This window comes from Glandiceps talaboti, chromosome 3 (genome assembly GCF_964340395.1).
Source record: "Glandiceps talaboti chromosome 3, keGlaTala1.1, whole genome shotgun sequence".
NCBI classification, from domain to species: Eukaryota; Metazoa; Hemichordata; class Enteropneusta; family Spengelidae; genus Glandiceps; species Glandiceps talaboti.
Window position 1 is genome coordinate 21,354,588 of NC_135551.1, and position 6,785 is coordinate 21,361,372.

Consider the following 6,785-nt stretch of genomic DNA (forward strand, 5'->3'; position numbering starts at 1 on the left):
TACAAATATGAAGTATTGAAAAGGGATACATACAAAAGACACAAAAACGACAAAAGGAAAACGGATGGTGAGAACCGGTTAACAATTGATTTATTAAATAAACGAATATAATTTTAGAACCATGAAAGCTGTAATATTGTAAGCATATTTGTCTTGCCAGTCACATGAAGTGTTTTTTCCCCAAAAAAGTCGACAACTTTTCGCCCTTGCCAATACACTAAAAGGACACACGCGCAATCCAAATCGAAAAGTTTGTGCAATATTTTCTCAATACTGAATGAAATATACGTAGTTATCACCAGAAGATTTGTAGTACCCGGCTGTAGTATTTGGCAAACAATAACATTATTATTGGATACACCAGAATAAAAATAGGTGATACATTTTCATATTTCATAATCAATGAATAACTAAAAGATATACAGAAGTATGCTCTCAGCAGTCGATTGTTGTGATGTAGCAGTAGCGCGAGTTCTAGTGCAATGACACATATCGGAATACTCAGTTCACGTCCATTCGTTGATTGTGCATAAATGGATAAAATCAAAGTATGCCTACTTTTCTTTTAACCAACTGTTCATTACACTTAACGAGAGTATTCAGTTTACTTGTAGTTCCTGTTTAGTTGGCGTTTGGTGGATTCATTTTTTATCAAACAAAAAGTATATTTTATTCATTGAGGTCATAACAACATGTTACAAAATTTGTATACATGCTAAATGTATACAACTCTAGACTAGACACAACCAATCGTTGTGCTAATAAAGTAAGTAATTATACAGCAGTGATTGTCATAGAATTAATGAATTCTTGTTGTCTCGATTTGTCTTGACTCCTGGACAAGACCGTTAACTGTTATAGCCGCGAGTGTTGAGAAGTGCTCGTACATTCTCTTAGTTTAATTATATTTGCAGTATATTCAAACAAAAATATGCAAAACATGATGACTTTTGAATTCTTTCATCAAGGTGTTAGTCCAACCCCCCGAGTTTCGATGCATTTTGCTTACCAACTACTTGATAAAAAAAAACAGTATTACTAATATTCATCTGTGGATTGAGTAATAGTTCAACAATGCTTGCAATTGCAGGGGGTTTAATAGTATCTCATAGAATCAAATCTGCATGGCCAAGTATCATTGTTCATTGTAGACATTTGTAAGGTTGGTAATATGTATTAGAGCTGCAGCAAATTGGCGTAAAAGGATGATGGGTGGAGCACCGTGATACAAGCAGTGCAGTGTTGGATAAGTATTTCAATAACTTAAACACTATGTTAAAGTATACCACACTACACCAAATGATACATATTCGCATAAGAAAACGTTTGTATTTGTAGTAAATATCTAGTGGCATATCCTACTATTCAGACATATGCACACATATTCTAAGAATTTGGAGTCGACGTATGTTCATAAGAATAGCATGAAAAACGATGAGAAGATGAACCACTTTTACACATAATATTCACAGCATATTCTCACCATGAATATCTTAGCATACGCCTATGAATAGGATGTGAATACATGCCTTATGATAGGAATATGGGCGTATTTTAACCATAATCAGGGCATATTCAGGGATATGTAAACGTATTATTAACGTAAACTGATGAGAATACTATAGGCATACCCATATGAATACTCACGAATATCTTTCATACCCGATGCATACATTTGCATAAATGATTACACAAACACGTTATTAATTAATAATAAGAATAATTTATTAAAGGAGGTGATTATCTAAACCATTACAAAACAGAGAAGAAAAGAAATATGTGAAACAATTATCTATATCTAGTTGTCTCTTGCTATTTATATGTAGGTAGATATATATATATATATATATATATATATATATATATATATATATATATATATATATATATATATATATATATATATATATATATATATTGGAATATTGGAATGGGTCGGCTAGGTCCTACCTTTCTCTGAATAACTGATCTATTGTGTTTGCTAGTCTATTCACACGAATGCTGTATTGTGACATCAAGTGTATACTCATAAATTCCCATTCAAGAAATAGTTGCTCATCAATGCAGCGACCTCTACGACAATCTCTTAAATCACTTCCTTTTCGTCAAGTTATTAATTCCTCACAAATAGTTGTACGCCCTCTTTTGATGATCAAAGGAGACATAAGCAATAGCCGGTAAAACAAAAGAATCAGAATAATATGATAAATGATAATGAGAGTGAACTATGCTATTTTGAAACTATCATAATTTGATAGTATTAATGTTTCGGTTGCATTGACACTGACCTCGATCAACTTCATACTGAAGAATTGAGTTCATTTAACTATAGTGAACTCTTAGCGGCCGTAATATATCGTCTCCGATAATAAGCGATTGCTTTCATTTCTAGTTTAAGTTTTTTTCTTCAGAAAAACAATACAAAAGTTCTTCGAAAATCGACAAATAATTAACAAGCCCTTCCTTCTCTTTAGTTACTGACATAAAATACCAATACTAACAATATCAAAGTTAAAGGCACTGACATGCCCAGAATTACAGCTAGTAAATTGGCTCAATGTGCAAACTTGGTGAAATGCACCGTGGTTGTCTAGCACAACATATGATATATGTAAACTCTTGTAGAACTACATACACACTGGCAGTTTGGTCAGATATTTATATTATTGCCATATCTCTATATGCACATTATGGAAAATTAGTGAAACATTTACACGTAATTCAGTACAATAAATTTAACAATATAACCTGAAGAGAGTGAAGACAAAATATTGGAAACACTAATAGTTTTCGCCTTAGACTTGAAGGGCACAAGCTGAGTTTATAAGTACTTCGGTGTAATTTTTGCAGTATTGTACTTACTGAAGCACACTTAACCACCACCACCACTTGTGATTGACTGAACTCAAACATGGTTGTCATGATATAATTAAAAAAAATATCCGATGATTTCATTTATAATACGTAATGATATAAAAACATGTTCAGGAAATCAGTACTATGTAATCGTAATGTCATGGGAAACGACATGCATTAATATTAACAATGCACTGGAATGTGGTTTGTTAAAGTATTTTCACTTGAGTAATATGCTTACAAACTCAGTTTGTGCCACTTTAAAACACCCTCCCTTCGCTCAAACTTTACCTAAATTTGCTCAAAGCATTTTAGGGCAAATTCAGTTTTACGGCCGGAGGGGGAGGGGAGGGGGGGGGGGCTAAGTCATCACTTTTACAAAGCAGATCGGTGGGACGGTTTGACTTATTCCGAGTTTTGCCTCTCCGAATCAAACTAAGCCCCAGGAGCAGTTATTAACCTTGTAAATTTGAAGAAAAAAAATGTTTCAGCTTTGCCGCAATTATGTAAGGTGCATTTACTTATGTACAATTATGTGGCAGGTTATAACCTTCCATTAATAGTTTATCTTTACACACACACACACACACACACACACACACACACACACACACACACACACACACACACACACACACACGTACGCGCATGTGTAATAAATTGAAAACTGGATAGTGCCCAATAAACTCAAGTAAAAACGTTTGGCTAGAATTTGTCATGTACATCATTATGTCAGCAAATCTACAATGTATACAATATCGTTAAAATTGGGACAATAACATTGTGCTGTAGAATAATTTTTGAATTACTAATTGAGGTGTTGAAGACCATATTCCAGTATTCTTTGGCTATTCAACACCATCGCCTTCGGTAATTATAAACACCCCATGACATACACTTGGAGATTGCTTTTAACGTTTTTTTTTTTTTTTTTTTTTTTAAATAGTAATTGTTTTCATTTAGGGGTGGGGCTTCTTTCGGATGAAGGGCTCACAAGGGGAAAAGTCTGTTTCAGTACAACACAAACAATTCCCGGCACATCCCCAGCCGTAAAAATGAACTCTCCCTTAACATGCAATTCATTGATTGTTCGTTTGCTACACAATGTCATCTAGTTCATCTTGTGTTACTTCCAAATTTCCCATTCCGATTCGTCGTCATCAGAACTCATATATAGCACTGTCTTATAAAATATTATTTTCTTCTTGGCCGATTAACTGTCAACCGTCTCTGTAGTTTCTGCGAAGTAAAAGATGCCATAGTTTAATTATCTTTAGTATTAAGAAAACAATAACAAGTTACACAAATACAACTTTTACTTACTTATCTAAGTGATGATTTTTAGTAATTATGAATTACATTTCCAGCAACAATTACGCGAGAAATGTACCCATATAATTTGGTAATATACTGTATCTATCCGAAACAAAGTAATATAGAAAAGTCATACTAATGTCTGTGAAACACACTGAACGTACTTACAATGTAAACTATTTGTATATGTTCATGGTCGATTGAATAGGAGTGACTATATTTAGTCCTGAGTGCATGCAGTGTCATCCGATCCGATGTAACTGTATCGCACCAGTACTGATGAAGGTCAACACAGTCAGTATCACGTCAACACATGGCATTTTCAGTCAAAGTAAATGAATACATGTAAAACGCGCGCTATTTTTGTAAACGTTTCTTTTTTTCTTGAAAGAATGATTACAAACTGTGACTCGATGAATACTGATGCTTTGTTTTAAATTTTTATGATGAGAGGTGTAAAAAGGTAAATAACTGTGACGTACCGAAACTCCTCTCAATATTTTTTTAGGGTCGAATCTTCTATCTTCTTATTCAGCAGGTTCAATCTGTATAATTTGCTGACGATAAATTCTCTTCTGAGTGTTTTCAACAACGTCCATCATTATGGAGCCTACAGATAGTATATATAACACACTAATTACTATATGTAATAGCCGTGTATGTGTTAATTGCCTGTTCAAGAATCAACACATTTATACAATATATATAAACATGAAGTAAAGTAAGATTACAGTAATCTTTTATCAGTATTTTAAAGCCTTCAATCTCGAGGGAAACGGCTCTTTTAATTAACCCAATGTATATTGTTCCCAGGTTTCCGTTTCATTTTCCCTCCTGGATCTAGGAAGCACCGTTAACACTACACTTTTGAAGTGACCCATTTTAATTGCACACAAAAGGAAAAACTCGTTTTTACCTAGGACATTCAATTTTATCAATATCTTGCAAAATACCAGCATATTTACCGGTCTTAGTAATTTTAGAGAAAATGTACTAAAATAAATAGTTTGTGAATTTGTTCTTTGTTTTTATAGTGTTCGTAAATATTGTACGACATCTCAAATAAATAATAGAATTATAAAAATATATGTATAAATAAATAAACAAATTATTTATTTAATTAATTAATTAATTAATTAATTGATTGATTAATTAATTAATTGAAACCAAAGCCTTCATACATTCGTAATTTGAGACTTCAAGTTATAAGATAACTAAGATAACTTTTTTAAATATTCGTTAAGTTTATTAAATTAATCGATCCACAGATTGGTCTATTGATTGATCTAATTGATTGATTGATTAATTGACTGACTGATCAATGCAGTATCCACAAAATACACATTCAACTGCCAAGTGGTCCTAATGACTTAAACATCCACATATACCACCTCCTCATCACAGTGTAACTGATCCTTTTAACAACCTCCAAATAGCAAACACTGTCTCCTGTGTCTACATCTAGTAGTTCTATCAACCTACTCGTACAGATATATACACATCCATCTTAAAAGACTTTACAATTGATTGATTAATTGGTTAATTAATTGGTTAATTAATTAATTAATTAATTAATTAATTAATTAATTAATTAATTAATTAATTAATCAAATAAGTAAGTATGTAAGTAAGTAAGTAAGTAAGTAAGTAAGCAAGTAATTAACTACTTGGTTGATGATTGAACTAAAATATAGTGAAAGCGTATGTTCACCAAATTCCATACATGTCTATGTTATACGAGATCACTAGATTAATAAAGTGTGCCAGTTTACTAACGGGATTGATTACAACATCAGATACACATATGTTGTATTCCCGCCTTTTCCCAAGTTTTTGCTTTAATACATCAGTTAATGAATATTCAGAAGACATGCATATGCACTATCAGGAGTAAGGTCACGAAAGAGCAAAGTATGCTGTACTTTTGTTACACGTCACTCACTTCTATTGTATACGTTCTTCATTTTTCTCAGTCAATGTTACATGATTTAGATAAAATCCAATCATGGAAATGTGCGTAAAAAGTGTCGTGAAAACGGAGACACAATGTATGAACTTCACTTCTGTGTAATTAACCATTTCAAGCATTTTCAGTCAGTCTGCTGTTATGGAATACATATAATGACAATGGTACAAAATATTTTGTCAATTCACTAAAAGAATTTTGTCAACTTACCTACGTGTCTGTCGTTCCTCTATGTCTTCATACGGCATTCGGCACACGACAGCATTGACAGTGCCATCTTAGCTATATCTACCAAACCAGTTACTAGGATGGAATACCTCTGTGATTCTCTCGAAGATCATGAGCGTTCTATCGTTCCGATAATACGTTGAAATTGGCGCGACTACACATAAAAAGACACCTTAACTTAAGCTGCATTATTGTATGATTACCCCATACTGGCATGAACGACCACGCAAACTGTAATTGGAACAAACATGTTTAGACGGCTGGGCGGCCCTTCTCAATTTCAAGGAATTTAGAGCACAAAAATTGCGCCAAAAGTCGTTGACCCATTTTAGCCATCAACGTCGCTGAACTTTGAAAATTTTATAACTAAACTGTGGTTGACTTGATATCAACAAGCTAATGCCGATTTGCTTAACATTGA

At 33.1% G+C, this 6,785-nt stretch overlaps 1 long non-coding RNA gene across 1 annotated transcript; it reads right to left on the minus strand.

The window, feature by feature from the left end:
- Positions 1–3,489: 3,489 nt before the first annotated feature.
- LOC144433407 (uncharacterized) lies at positions 3,490–6,580 on the minus strand. Its single transcript, XR_013480762.1, has 3 exons — positions 6,347–6,580; positions 4,653–4,780; positions 3,490–4,095 (listed from the first exon to the last, which is right to left on the minus strand). It is a non-coding gene; the product is annotated as an uncharacterized LOC144433407 (long non-coding RNA).
- Positions 6,581–6,785: the final 205 nt, after the last annotated feature.